Source organism: Rhinatrema bivittatum, chromosome 16, assembly GCF_901001135.1.
Source record: "Rhinatrema bivittatum chromosome 16, aRhiBiv1.1, whole genome shotgun sequence".
Classification (NCBI taxonomy): Eukaryota; Metazoa; Chordata; class Amphibia; order Gymnophiona; family Rhinatrematidae; genus Rhinatrema; species Rhinatrema bivittatum.
Genome location: NC_042630.1, coordinates 26,144,231 through 26,160,392, shown reverse-complemented (window position 1 = coordinate 26,160,392; position 16,162 = coordinate 26,144,231). Strand labels below are relative to the sequence as shown.

At 44.6% G+C, this 16,162-nt stretch overlaps 1 protein-coding gene across 1 annotated transcript in view; it reads left to right on the top strand.

Annotated features, from left to right (window-relative positions):
- The window catches only part of S100A1 (S100 calcium binding protein A1), a 291,017-nt gene that overhangs the window by 93,805 nt on the left and 181,050 nt on the right, over positions 1-16,162 (top strand). The gene's annotated exons all lie outside the window — the stretch shown is intronic.

Below are 16,162 nucleotides of genomic sequence, written 5' to 3'. Positions count from 1 at the left end.
GGGTCGCTGGGATACAAAGTACTTACGTTTTGAGCATTTGGGAGAGAAAATGTTAGGGAAGGATTTACAATAGTGCTACTTACGCACAGCACATAGAATTAGGGAGCTGAATGGTGGAAGTATTAGGACATTTCAGTGCAGGAGGCAGACACGAGAGACTTTGCTCATCTGTTTGTATCTGTCTACATCAACCCAAATAAGTTAGGACAGTGGACGGGGATGTTATTGGTTGGTGGTTCAGTTAGAACCAGCTTCTGTTGGGCTATAGTGCTATAAGCTTTCCCCTTATTTCACTCAGCTTAGTCATTGCAACAACAGTTCTCAGCTAGCAGCTACACACCAGGGGTCCTTCTGGAACTCTCTATTCATGGGCCCAACCACTAGATGTCCTCATTATACAATGACTATGGCTACCTCCCCAGTAGCTGTGAATTCTGCCTCTGCTGCCTGCTTGGCCTTGGTTCACCTGGGGAGTGGAAGAGAGAGATGAGAATTGAACCCATTTCTCTCCTCTTGGCAGTGCCCAGTTCTGTCAAAGAGCCACTAGGTCAGCTCCTACTCGATGCTTTTTGACTCTTAGCCTCGGAGTCTGTGATCCACATTACAAGCTAAATCCAGCTACATAAAACATAAGCCAAACCATTATATAGAGCCTAAACCCATCTAGAATAGGGCTTGGCTTGAATCCAGAAATAATAGAATCAATATCTAGGCAAGTTAGACTGCAAATCTGTCTGAATCCAGCTATAATAATGTCCCAAACCCAATCAAGGTAGAACTCAAAACCAATCACAATATAATCAAAATTCAGTGGTAAAAGGACCAACATCAACTGTGACAAAGCTCAGTCCATCATATATTAAAACTTGAACTCAGCTAAGGCAGAACTAGAATCTAACTAACAAATAAAAATCAAACCCCCAACACAGCCTTCATCAAACTAAAATAAATCTTGCGGTTCAACATGGTAGAGCCTGCTGTTGACAGAACCCCCAACCAAATGACTGTACTCTAGAACAGGGTGCACCCCTGCATTAGACCTTAAGCATATTGATCTATTGCTATTAGTCAAATTAACTTTTTGCATTGTAAACCGATATGATGGTAATAACCAAATACCGGTATAAAAAACCTTTTCAAATAAATAAATAAGACAGGACACACGGTAGTGGCCACGTTCAAACACTTAAACTGGACACCTTGGCTATAGGCAGCCATGGTACACAACAAGAGATAGGAAAGGGCCGCACATGTTAGTGACAGCATCTTGGTGAGGCATGAACCACTGCCCCCTTGGGCATACATTACTCTTGATGGTGTAAAAATGCTTGGCTCAGTTTTCCAAGGGCAGGCTCCTTTACAAAGCAGCTCTGCCTCGGAGCCTAATGATCAAAAAATGTTTGAAGTGAATCCAACCAAAAGGCAGCATCTTGCTTGATGGCTTCTCTTCCCACATCTGTGATGGGAGTAAATATTCTTTCATTTCTGACATTGTCTTGTCATTGGATGGAAAGGCGCTCAACATATAGTGGGCACATGGCTGGAAGTCGCAGGCAGATGTAAGCAGTATCACCATCGTCCAAGCTTCAGCCGCTCACTCACCTCTCTTGGGCTCTGAGCACCCACCTTTGACTCATGGCCATCGGGGCTAAGGCGGTGAGATAGAGATTCTTCTGAAGATTCAGCGAGATGTTTTGGGGTTTGGGCAGAATTGTGCCAAGGAAGGAAAGGAAAGACCAATAGATGAAGAGAATATGATGATAGAGCAGGACCTTAAAGCTTATCCGGTCTGCTCAGTGTCCTCCCCAGAGTTGGTCCCTGGCTTTCCCCTCACTTCTGTGCCATTAAGGACCCCCTCCCCCCCCCCCCCCCGTGCTTATCCCGGGCTTTCTGTTCACCCCCTCCCTAGGAGGCCATTCCAGGCATCCACAACATCTTCGGTGCAGAAATATTTTATGATGTTGCTCCTGAGTAAGGATGTGCATTTGTTTGAAACTAGACGGGAAATTTGAACAAAATTTCCCCATTTTGTTTCCATTCATTTTTAAAACAAAAGACAAACAAATTGTGTTTGTTTTTGTTCCTTTCATTTTAAAAAAGTTTGCTGCCAAACTCTCCCCCCCCCCCCCCACTCCTGGGCCCCTCCTCCCGATTTCCCCCACACCCAAGCCCTCTTTCCAGGCTGATATTCTTCACAGAATAGGAGGGCTCTCCCTGGTCATTCCTGCCCCCCCAGTACTACAATTAAGAATGGCATTAGTGGTCCCAGGCAGACCCCGTTTTTCATTTCTTCCCTACAAAATGGCGCCAGGCTGGGCCTTGGCTATATATTTATTTGTTTCAGAAACATTTGTTAATCGCCATTCTCTAGATCATGACGGCTTACAATAATAACAGCATCTGTCAGCATCAGGCCCCGGCAGGTGCCATTTTGTAGGGAAGACCGCCTATTGCAGCACCGATGGGGTTGGAGCGACTGGGTGATTTTGGAGGTGGGCCAGGGAATGGTGTTGTTTTTAACTTTTTTATTTATTGAGAAGCAGCGCAACACTTACGAGAAACGGGCAACACGTTTCCAAAAAGTATCAAGATACCCACCACCAGAAAACAAGAATCATAAGGAGTTAACCCCTCCAGCAGCACAACCTAACAATAAATGAAAAGGAACACCCTGCCCAGAGTCGTCATTGCCAGCCCTTTAAGGCCACTTATCCCAGTATTCCCAGCAACATTTCCAGATCTTGTCACATAGTACAGATCCTTATCTTTCCACTTATAGGTCAGTTTTTCAATCGGTGCCATCCACACTCCCACAGCGGGGCCTTGCTTCCACAACAATTTATTTTATTTATTTGAGTTTTTTCTATACCGGCATTCGCGATGGGATCGCATCATGCCGGTTTACAATAAACAAGGTGTGCAGAAAGGGAAAATAATAATAACATTAACAGGTGCAACAGAAAAGTAGCAGTTACAATATAACAGGGACGTAATACAACTTGGAACAGTGAAGAGATGATAGTAATTTAACAGAAGAACGAAAACTGCCCAAACCTGGCAAAGTTTTTGATTAACCTGTTGGGTGGTCATAGTTGATTAAGGTGAATTAAGATTCAGATGGTTTCTGGAAATGCTTTCATAACAATGGCATTACAATGCCAGCGTGTGTCTCTCCGCATGTATTAACTAAGTCTGCTAATGTTCGTTTCACCGCTGGAAGGGGCCATGCTCTCCCACAACCCCAGGAAGCATATTTCTGGGGCGAGATCCAGCCCGATCCCTAGTATCCTCGAAATCACCCCAGCCAGGCCCCTCCAGAAAGCTGCCACCATAGGAGAAGTGCGCCACATGTGTAAGAAGGAGCCCTCCATCCCCTCCAGCACAGGTGAGAAGAACCAGGTAAGAAAACAGCATAATAAAGGGGGGGGAGGGGGTACCTGTAGGTGCGACGCAGCCATTTATTCATCAGCACCGCTCGCTTACAGCAAATTAAAATTCTGTGGGCTTGTTGCCAAATTATTTTCTAAACGTCATCCCCAAGACATGACAGGGGCGGGTCCTCTGATAGCAAGCTTCTCAGGATAACCTTAGAGAGGAGCGCTGTACATTTTCTTCTGGGCACGTCTTCCCCTGTGAAGGATCTCTCAATTGGAGAAGCCAAAGCCAGAAGCCAACTTCTGCGAGAAGAGGCGCCAGCACCCTGTGCGCCCGGTCAGTTTTAATCAGCCCATTCTTGCAGTCCAAGTGTAATAAAGTGGGGAGCCATTTGGTTAAAAAGCCCTGCTGGCTCACCGCCTTCAGTTTGCTCTGGAAGGCGCTAATTCTGGGTTCAGGCCACACACACACAGAATGTATTGAAGCCTACCTCAGGGCGAATTCTCAGGAAAAAAGGAGATACCTCGGGGCTTCTCCGCTACACAAACAAAGATGCACACATACACTGAGGTCAGTGCGCCAGCATCCAGGGATCGAGGTAAATTTATTTGAGCACTTGCTGAGCAAAAGGATAACAGCACAAAAGATGAATAACAGCAAGCACTAGAGAGTTGATTGCAAGCAAATAAATAAAAATAATAACTACTAGAAAAGTATTAAAAGATCCATATAAAGATAGCAAATCTTAACGTTCCTAATGAAAGTTGCAATGGGCCCAAGGAATCCGTCTGCCGTCTCAGCTCCGGAAGTCTGACAAGTGACAAGGATGCTGAGATTCTTACAGCTTTGCTCGTTTTTATAGGACTTTTCTTACACTGCTTGGAACAGGAGTGAGTCTCCCCTCCCGCCCATTGTTCTTAGCACAGTTCGGCACATCTGCTTCTTGAATCTTGGTTCTATTTGGTGTTTGCTTCCGTGCCCTAGTACTCCGCTTTCTTGTCTGACCTTGACTAACAGTTCTCATGGGTTCAGCGCCTTAGCATTTTTTAGTATAAACATCTGCCTAGCCCTTAGAAGCAATAATGACCATAGTTCCCAGAGACATCTAGAAAGAGTCTCTGATCATAACAGCCTTTGCAGCAGGTGTCACAAACATCTTCCTTCTCTGCAACCTTTCTTTTTACCTGACAGTTCTTGTACTAACTGAGGTGGGATAAGTGTGGCCAGCAATTAGACAAATCCCTATTGGGCCCACAATGCTCAGGTTATTTTAGTGATGTCTGTTCTCTATCGGATACGTTTCTAAAGTCCGGCGCGTACAGAAACCGGGAGATATGTGCGCGGCCGAACCGAGCACATTTTCAAAACGGCCCGGCCGCGCACATATCTCCCGGTATGCGCGGAAGTGAAGGGCGGGCTGGGGGTGGGGCAGGGGGCCAGCCGAGACAGCGCCATTTTGCGCTGTCCTGGTGAAGCACGTGCTGGCTGGTTGCCGGCGCGCACAACTTACTTCTGCTCAAAGGAGCAGGTAAGTTGAAAAACAAAAAAAAATGAGGGTAGGGTGGGTTTAGGGGTTGGGAAGGAGAGGGGGAAAGGGAAAGGCCTGATTGTGTCGCCGCACGTGAGTTAGAAAATTCCCCTTCCCCTGCGCGCACAAGTGGGCACCCGCGTGCAGATGCGCGCGCCGATACAAAATCAGGCACACATGTGCACGTGGGTATTGGATTTTGTAACATGCGCACGGCAACGTGCGCATTTTATAAAATCGGTGTGTCCATGTGCGCGCGCCGGTCACTGCCCGTGTGCGCCTTTAAAAATGTACCTTCTAGCTTCTCTGCTGTGCTTTTTTCCAGCACTTCCAAATGCTGTGTGGTCGAGGTGAGGAAGAATTCCATATCCGCTACACGCTCTTCTATATCATCTACCCATGCCGTCACCTCCCCCACCATTGACACAAGCTGACCCACCCGATTCCCCACTGTCTCAAGCATCGCATCCAAGCATCACCAGCGGCATTGCAAATCGTCTCTGTCCACTAATAACGAAAGAGATCAGCGTGGATAAGAAAGATAAAAAACCATGGTACACCACAGATCTTAGAAATATGAAACGCGAACTCCGTAAACTGGAAAAGAGAAGGCGTAGAAACCAAGATCCAACTTATCTACAAAAATTCAAAGCTCTACTCCATAAGTATAGTAGAACAACAGAAGAAGCTAAGAAAAACTTCTACACAGCAAAAATTCATCAGTATCAGTTCAACCCCCGTGCTTGTTCCAATATGTAGCTAACATAATTACCCCACCATCAAACATCAAACCAGAAGATGAGGATAAAAATAAATGTGAGAAACTAGCTTCCTATTTCCATGAAAAGGTTTCTAATATCATGGCGCGCTTTACCTCACCTTCTCCACCGGTATCACTAATACCCTCAAGTACCATGATCTCTTCACCATCCCTCACTAACTTCGAAACCACGACCCAATCAGAAATTGAAGCAATTCTAAAAAATATCAAACTTGCTTTACACCTCATTGATATTATGCCTACTAAAACACTCCTTTCCATGCCGACAAGGATTGCCCTTCCCATCTCCAACATCATCAACAAATCCATAACGTCTGGTGTTTTTCCTACACAGCTCAAGCATGCAATAATAAAGCCCACTCTCAAAAAATCGGACCTGGATCCTTCTGAGCCTGCCAATTATCGCCCAGTCTCGAATCTTCCATTTATGTCAAAAATCATTGAAAAAGTCATCAACAAACAACTCACGGACTATCTAGACGATAATCGATTACTCTTCCCATCACAATATGGTTTCCGTAAGAACCATAGCACGGAAACGCTGCTACTATCCCTATCAGACTCTATACTAAAAACCCTAGATTCTGGTCATTCTTACATACTTGCTCTACTAGATATCTCTTCCGCATTCGACACTGTCAACCACAATACCCTGCTTGCCCTCCTCTCACAAATTGGCATCACTGGCACTGCTATACTCTGGATCCAATCTTTCCTGAAAGACAGGTCATACAGTGTCAAGATGGGACGCCAAATATCGAAACCCAGAAACCTTTTACAAGGTGTACCCCAAGGTTCTTCGCTTTCTTCGACGCTGTTCAACATTTACCTATCTCCTTTATGTAGACTTCTCGCAAAACTGAATCTCCGTCATTTCATATACGCTGATGATGTCCAGATTCTCATCCCCATCAACAATTCCCTCTCTAATGCCCTGAAAACATGGGAATCAGCCCTGGCTGAAATAAAAAATCTACTCACAGAAAACTTCCTAGCAATTAACACCTCCAAGACAGAACTCCTCATCATCTCTCCACACAATAACATCTCTGTTAACACCACCCACCCATCAATTACAAACCCACCCCAATTGCAGCAGTCCGCAGTCTTGGCATAATAATTGACAACCATTTTTCTCTTAAGAAATTCATCTCGGACACAATCAAAAAAGGTTTCTTCAAGCTACACACTATAAAAAGAATTAAACCACTTCTACACCCACAATACTTCCGGATAGTTTTGCAAGCTATAATACTACTGAAACTCGACTACTGTAACGCATTACTTCTAGGGCTCCCTAAAAACTCAATTCAACCATTACAAATGCTACAGAACGCCGCTGCACGATTAATCACCAACACTCGTCACCATGAACACATCACACCAGCTCTCATGTTCCTGCATTGGCTCCCTGTAGCATCAAGAATTATTTTTAAAGTTCTCTCACTTATTCATAAATCTGTCCACAACCAAGAAATGCAATGGTTCTCTGAGCAGTTTGTTTTCCATACCTCTAAGAGACCAATAAGAAATTTTCACCAAGCTAAACTTGCCTCTGCGCCAATTAAACACATCAAACTCGTGGCCACAAGAGACCGCGCTTTATCCATTGCTGGAATTCACTTCTGGAACAAAATGCCCCCCCGACCTGCGTCTCGAACCCTGCCATCAGAAATTCAAACAAAGTCTCAAAACGTGGTTGTTTGAACAAGCTTTCACTCAATGATCTCCTCTTAATCTGAAATGCAGTTTAATGATCTCTTAATCTGAAATGCAGTCTAATGATTTCCTTCCCCCTAGCTCCCTGCTCCTCAGCCCATTAACCTCTTTCTGCCACTTCATACCCGCACCCCTACCCTCCTACCCGCTCCCTGTTTTTGAGCTTTAAATTGATGTTAAAGAAAAGAATAAGCATTATAACAATTATCTACCTGTTTATATCCTCATCTCCCTCATTGAGTTATATTACCCTTTTGTTTGATAGTTCATAGACTATTTATATTACTTTTATATGGAAAGCCTGTTACAATGTTTTCGTTACTGTCTGCAAAGCCTGTTCTCTGTAAAGCCTGTTGCTAAATTATTGTTCCCTGTAAACCGAGGTGATGTATCTTCTTACGTGCCGCGGTATATAAAAACCGCTAAATAAATAAATAAATAGAGTGAATTTTATGCGTCAGTTGCCGCATTACAGCACGCATAGCGTCCACCATCTTGTTTGGCAGCTCATGAGCTGATAAGGCCTCCTCCAATTCCCCCTCCTCTGGTGCCATTGATTTATCTACCAATGTGATTTTCTGCCGAGCTAATCGACCGTGAGGCTTGATTCCCCCCCCCCCCCCCAAAGCAAAGGAATCGATGGCTTTCCTCCTTTTTCAGCCATTGCTGGCCGGGATCTAAACTGTGGAGAGGTTTAAAATATAAAAATAAATTGGGACGGGGCTACTGCAACCTCACATGATGTCCAAGTGGTGGGCTTTGGTTGGGTTTTTTTTTGGAACAGAGCTAACATATTTTTATTTCATTTGTTTGGGGGTTTTTTTCCCATTTTACATAAAAAGAAACAAAAGGAAAAAAATTCCGTGCACAACCTTACTCCTCAGTCGGCCCCCTTGGAGCCTCCTACAATGAATGACCTTTCCTCTTAAATAAGATTTACTTCTTATACCTTATTTATACCTTTGCGGTGTTTTGAATGACGTGGCCATATCATCCCGTCTCTCCTCTCCTATACATACACATATTGAGTTCCTTAAGGCTTCTCCTACAGCTTTTGGTGCAGACCCTGAGCCATTTGAGTCACCTTTCTCCAGACCACCTCTAGTAGTCCAGAACTAAGGTCAATGAGGTAGCCAGCTTTGGGAGAAGGGCTGGAAGAATTTGAAGAGCCTTGGATTCTGCTGCAGCTCTCCGGAGGCCTTGATGGGACTCTGGGAGAATCCTGTGGAGTTTAGTCCCAGATTTTGGCCCTCACTCACCGGTTTTGCCATACGATTCTCTGATCCAGGTGAGCTTAGGGCCAGGCTCCACAGTCACCTTGACCCATTGCCATGGAGCACAAGGACAGAAATGTGCACAACTGCTAATTAGGGGGGGGGGAGGGCCAGTGCATTCCTCTCTTCTCCCTGCACAGGGCACGTAGGCCACTTGAATCCCAGAAAATGCTTAAGTGTATCCCTGGGCTGAGTTCAGGTAATAATTGCTCCTGTACGTGATTTCGCTGGGCGGTTCTCAGAAAAGTCCAGGCAGCTTTGACATACAGTAACCACCTGAATGAGGCTCTTGTGCTCCTCAGTGCAGAGGCAAGATGGGCCATCTTCACCTGCCAGCCCAGGAAACAAAGACAAAGGCTCTTCATAGAAATTCTGCTTTCCTTCCTTATTACCAGATGTAATCCTGCTGCTGCTCCTCTCTCTCTTCTCCTCCCCTTCTTGTTCTATTATATGTGCAAACAACATTAGATGTAAAGGCTGAAAGGACACCGAGTCCCATCACTGCCCTCTGCTCCACCTCCCCATGCCAATCCTTCCACATTAAAACTCCCTATCAGCTTTGAAAACAAATGCAACCTGTAACCGAGGTGTATGGTCAGGCAACCTCAGTTCTCCAGTTCATCCTGCACCCACCTGATGAAAGGAGCAGAACCCTTGAAAAGCTCGTCACACCTGTCCAGTAAAAAAAAAAAATGTCTCATCTGCAACTTGTTTTCAATGCTTGCTTAGAGTCTGGAGTAGTTCCGGAGGCCTGGAAAAGGGCGCATGTGGTTCCTCTTTATAAAAGTAGAAGTAAGGAGGAGACCGGGAGCTGCAGTCCAGTCAGTCCGACCTCTGTGGCAAGCAAATTAATGGAATCGCTGCTAAAACAGAGGATGGTGCAGTTTCTGGAATCCAATGGATTTCGAGATCTGGGGCGGCAGGGTTTTACCAGAGCTAGGTCTTGTCAGACGAATCTGATCAGTTTTTTTGACTTAGATGGGCCAGAGAGCTGGATCAGGGGGACTTATGAGCCAATTTTCCAAGGGGTGGCACATGAAAAATTAGCATATATGCACAGAAGTAGCCTGTATTTGCAGAGACATTATTTTATAATGCATAGTTTTGGTTTTCCGCATAGGTTACCTGTGCAAAAACGGGAGGCTTTCCAGGGTGGGGGTGGGGGGCCAAGAAGTATGCGCAGAAAATGTTATTTTATAAGCAATTTAGGTGAATACGTTAGCCAACATTTTTGCGGACTTTTACGCCCGCTAATTGACTGGCGCAATTGATATCGGAGTTTCTGGGTGGGAGATCGGAGTGAACAGGTGGGAGTTCAGGATGGCCTGGATGAACTGGCAATCTGGCATGCATACGTTAAAATATACCTACCTCCGCACATAGATCGGGGTTTTTCGTGTGTAAAAGATACGTACGCATGCTTATAAAATAGGTAGAGAAAGGGTACGCTTTCCTTACATTGAAAGTCTTCACACGTGCTGAGACATTCTACATAACTTTCAGAGCAGAACTCTCTGGTATTTTCTAAAATTGTGCAGCTCCCACACAGTTTCTAAATCTCCACACATCCACTTAACCTGCGTAAATACTCTACCGTGAGTGGTTTTGAAAGTCATCCTCTTAGATTTCAGTAAGGCCTTTGCCACGGTTCTGCATGGGCGACTTATGAATAAATTGAGTGCCCTTAGTATGGGCCCTAAAGTGACTGACCGGATTAGAAACTGATTGAGTGGGAAGCGATAAAGAGTCGTGAAAAATGGAGTTCACACCAAAGAGAGGGAGGTTACTAGCGATGTGCCATAGAGATCGGTCCTGGGATCAGTTCTTTTCAACATTTTCTTAAGTGATATTGTAGAAGGATTATTGGGAAAAGTTGTCTTTTTGCCGATGATACCAAAATCTGCAACAAGGTAGCTAGGCAGGAAGGTGTGGAGAACATGAGGTGCGATCTAGCAAAGCTTGAGGAATGGTCTAGAATCTGGCAGTTAAGATTTAATGCTCAAAAATGCAGACTCATGCATTTGCGCTGCAAAAACCCAAGGGTGCAGTACAGTATAGAGGGTGAAATGTTAAGCACGAAACAAGACTGGGATCTGGGGGTGATCGTATCTGATGATCTTAAGGTGGCAGCAAAAGCCAGAAAGATGCTTGGGTGCATAGGGAGAGGAATGGTCAGCGTCAAAAGGGAGGTTATATTGCCCCTGTATAGGTCCCTGGTGAGACCTCACTTGAAATACTGTGCACAGTTCTGGAGACCTCACCTTCAGAAGGATATAAACGGGATGGAGTCGTTCCAGAGGAAGGCTACTGAAATGGTCAGTGACATTCATTCTGAAGCATATGGGGACAGACTTAAATGTCTAAACATGTGCATCCAGAGGTTCCCAAATCTGTCCTGGAGAACCCCCAGCCAGTCATTTTTTCAGGATATCCATAATGAATATGCATGAGATAACTGAGTTTCCATGGTATGTGAATTTATCTCCTGCATATTCATTGTGGATATCCTGAATCTTGACTAGCTGGGGGCCCTCCAGGACAGATTTGGGAACCAGTGCCCTAGAGGAAAGGTGAGATAGGGGCGATATGAGACAGGCATTTAAATACCTCATCGATATTAATGCTTAGGAAGTGAGTCTCTTTCAATGGACAGGAGGCTCTGGAATGAGGAGTCATGGGATGAGGGTGAAAGGGGGCAGACTTAGGAAATATTTCTGTACAGAGAGGGTGGTGGATGCGTGGAACAGCCTCCCCATGGAGGTGGTGGAGATAAGGACAGTGTCTGAATTCAAGAAAGCATGGGACAAGCACCAGGGATCTCTGAGGGAGGGATTGTAGAGCTGAATAGTTGATGTGGATGGGCAGACCAGATAAGCTATGTTGGTCTTTTTCTGTTTCTTTCGTCTCCAGACAGTTACTGCTTCTGGCTTCTGCTTTGGGCCTTTCACAGTCTCCTCAGTGTTGCATGAGAGGTGAAGAAGCTTCCTCTTACAGTGTGACGTGCCACATGGCGCAGCCAGACTCTCTCCCCATCAGTGCACCAGTGCATATCATACTTCCAGGCCCCCAGCGCCTCTCCTTCCTCACAGCTTCAGCCCCTTCGTCTTTTGACTCTTCTGAGGTCCTCTGCTCAGCCTGTGTCCTTCTTTACTTCTGACCCTGCTGTGACATGATCACATTCCTCTGGCCTCAGCCCTCCTTCTCTATATAAAAGCCCCTTTCATCTCCCTGATTTAAGTCCTTTTAGTCCCTTCCTCCCTGACTTTCACTTTACATTATAATTTCCAACAACCTCTTCTGTTACGAGTTTCACTTGATTAATTAGTAGCTTGCATTTAAGTTAGCAAAAAATAGCAGCAATCAGAAGTTTAATGATGGCCTTCCTATTACCCATAATTAAAATGTGTTCTCGGTTTACAGGTTCATCCCCCCTCTCCTCCTTTGGTTATTTAGGTGACTACAGACCCTGGGTGGCACCCACATACATTAAATTTCTTTCTGCGTAGCCACATGCTCCTGCAGCTTTTATGCAGGGAACACCTCTGAACCACACCTTCCAAAATAAATTGTATGGCTGACCCATCACCCTAAATTATAAGGCCCCCCCTCCCCTTCCTATATATCTTTATGAAGTGCTGTGGGAAGGAGGGAGCCTTCAATGCATATGCCAGCAGGTGAAGGGGCATTATGTGCAGGACAGGGGAGAGTAAAGCCCAATCAACCAGTCACATAGGAGGTGTGGGACCATCCCCTAACCATAATAATAAAAATAGCAAGATACTCGTTAAAAGGAGAATTCTTGTCTGGTTAGCTTCCTCCCTCTGCCTGAAAGTCCTAATATAGCATGGCAGCTCCCCTCTCTGTACTGACATAGTCCCAGCTCTGGGGCAAATTCCAAACTCCATCCAAGCCATCAGCTTCCAATATAGCAGGAAATGGGATTTCAGGAGATTGGGGGGGGGGGGGGGGGTGCTTGTTATCCCTGATGCAGACTGCGCCCTTATCTGAGGGCAGGCCCTTAAAGCGGCCCTTGGAATAGGACAAGTCACTGTGTATCGGGGATACTTATGTCCAATTTTAAGGTATTTTGAGGTACCTGTAGTTATGGCTACTTGTGTTGTGAGCATTAATATCCATTTTGATTAAAAATTTTGATATTTATTATGGCTTCAAACCTTAAAACTGACACAATTTTGGTAGAAGAAGGACAGCAATATAAGAGTTGTCCATTAACAACTAACAGGCTATGTAAACCAAGCCTTAATTGAGATTAATTGCAAGCAAATGAAGGCCTCTGAGAAAGATAATAATACTCCCTCTTTTTTATGATTTAAAAAAACCCAAAAACCATAATTCTAGATTCTATAGTTTAAAAATATATGCTGTTCCCAATCCAGTCAAATCATGTAATCTGTTTTTTATAAATACACTTTGTGATTTAGGCTTCCAGCAATGGGTGGATTTGCCCTCTCTCAAGGTTTTTACAGCAGGAAATCTCAAACTTAAGAAAGATTATTTTAAAATACAGTCTTTTCTTTGCACTAAGCACTCATTAATGACATTTAATTCAGATATCCATGATGTAAGGATAAACAGATTGATTTTTTTGATTGGGTGACTAGAGAATTGGATCAAGGAAGAGCGCTCAATGTGATCCATTTGGATTTCAGCAAAGCTTTTGATACGGTCCCACATAGGAGGCTTGTGAATAAAATGAGAAGCTTGGGAGTGAGCACCAAGATGGTGGCATGGATTACAAACTGGATGACCGATAGGAGACCAGTTCTATTCAATATCTTTGTGAGCGTCATTGCAGAAGGGATAGATGGTAAAGTTTGTCTATTTGCAGATGATACTAAGATCTGCAGCAGAGTGGACACCCCTGAAGGAGTAGAAAGAATGAGACATGATTTAAGGAAGCTGGAAGAGTGGTCGAAGATGTGGCAGCTGGGATTCAATGGCAAGAAGTGCAGAGTCCTGCATCTGGGGTGTGAAAATCCAAAAGAGCTGTATGTGATGGGGAAAGGGGGGGGGGGGGGTGAAGGGCTGATGCGCACAGACCAAAAGAGAGGGACCTTGGGGTGATAGTGTCTAGCGATCTGAAGATGGCGAAGCAATGTGACAAGGTGATAGCTAAAGCCAGAAGAATGCTGGGCTGCATAGAGAGAGGAATAACCAGTAAGAAAAAGGAGGTGATAATGCCTTTTTACAAGGTCCTTGGTGAGGCCTCACCTGGAGTTCTGTGTTCAGTGCAGGAGACCGTATCTGAAAAAGGATAGAGACAGGATGGAGGCAGTCCAGAGAAAGGGTGACCAAAATGGTGTGGAGTCGGTATTGGAAGACTTATAAGGAGAGGCTGAAGGATCTGAATATGTACACCCTGGAAGAGAGGAGGTGTACGGAAGATATGATACAGACCTTCAGATACCTGAAAGATTTTATTTCAGTGCAGGAGACCGTATCTGAAAAAGGATAGAGACAGGATGGAGGCAGTCCAGAGAAAGGGTGACCAAAATGGTGTGGAGTCGGTATTGGAAGACTTATAAGGAGAGGCTGAAGGATCTGAATATGTACACCCTGGAAGAGAGGAGGTGTACGGAAGATATGATACAGACCTTCAGATACCTGAAAGATTTTATTGATGGATGAACTTCAAATCTGTTCCATTGGAAAGATATCATTAGAACAGGAGATCACGAAATGAAACTCCAAGAGGGACAACTTAGAACCAACACCAGAAAATATTTTCACGGAGAGGGTGGTGAATGCCTGGAATGCCCTTCCAGAGGAGGTGGTGAAGATGAAAACAGTCAAAGAATTCAAGTGGCGTGGGACAAAGACTGTAGATCCATAAAGGCTAGAGGATGAAGAAAAGGATGCGTGGGGGTAACCTGTGCGGGATGGCAGTTACTACCAAAAGAAGCTTGCTGGCCAGACTGGATTGACCGTGTGGTCCTTTTCTGCCGTCATTACTATGTTATATTGCCATTATGTTTGTTTTAAATGTTTTCACACTGTACTTTGTTTTTCTGTGTAATTCGCTTTGAATGACTTTGTCAAACAAGTGGAATATAAGTATTTTAAATAAATAAAAAAATAAATCAAGAACTACCCTTTCCCAGGCTGCAGCTGTACCAGGGGAATTGCCATCACCTTACATCTTTTCAGATTTTCGTTTGTACTTTCTCTGTGTACCTGCATGGGCTACTGCTGTCTCCATGCAATGACATCATCTTAAATTTGTCCAATAAAAAGGTATCACCTTAGATATGTATTATTTGTTTTTATTTGTAAACCTTTTATTTCTGTGCATTCAAGTGGATTAATACAGCAGCCAAGCTGCATCATGCAGCTGATGAGTGATGTCACTGATGACATCAATATTCCAGTCCCATAGCAGAATTGATCCTGGTATACCAGCTGAATGAGATTTAAGGAGCACGTTGACAAGGAGATACTGGGAACAGACAGGACTTCTTCAACTGGGGGTGGACCAGGTGGTCTTTTCCTACCTATTATTCTCTTGTTGGAAATGGTGACTGTTGCCTGTAAGCAGCCTTGGATGTATACTTCCGGCTGCCCTTAGGCTGTTCTCCTCTCTCCCCCACCCCCTCCTTCCAAAATGCTGTTTAGCCCAATGGTCCTGCAGACAAGTATAGTCAGAACGAAAAAGCTACTGGATGCTGCTGTACTTCAACAGGGCCCCTACAGTTTAGAGCGTGCCAAGGAAGAAGAACAGCCAGAGCAGTGCAAAATCACACAGGTAGGGTGGCTACCCATAGGCACTTACCTATTGGTAAATCCGCCCCATCTATAAGAGCTGATAGCCTTTCAGGAAGAAGCTGAGTTGTCGTCTACAGTCTTATCAAGGCAAACCCAAACAACCTTCGTTATAGCGCAGCCACCAGGAAAACAAATGTCTTTGTTGTAACTGCAATCTCTGCCAGAGATCCTCCACTGTAAAGAATTTTAACTTTATTCATAGGAATGCATTAACATTTATCTGGCCACTAAATGCTTTTTTCTTTTAACTTACCTTTGGCTAGTAGTGATGCTGTTTCTTCTCATTGCAATTGAAACGTTATTCATACTGAAGCAGGTAGTGAACCTGCTACAATACTTCTAACATTTTCGATAAAAAAAACATGTTTATGACCTAAGAAATAGTCTGAAATATGAGGGGACAATTTTTCTACATCTCTGGCCGTGTCTGTACCTGTGGAGCACAGGTGAGATGAGATCACACTGCAGAGCTGAAATGAGAGGTGAAGCATAAAGAAATAAAGTGATGTGTCCAAGGTCCTACAGACAACGAGTGGCAGAGCCATGATTAGAACCCAGAAGTTTCCAGCTTCCGGTGGCACGCTGCAGGTTTGAGGCCAGAGCTCTCGTTTACAGTCCTGCTCTGTCTTCACATTTTGACTCCTGTTAGTGGTTAGTGCAAGTTTGTGCTGGTGGATGATTCAGTATTCTTCTGAACCCCTG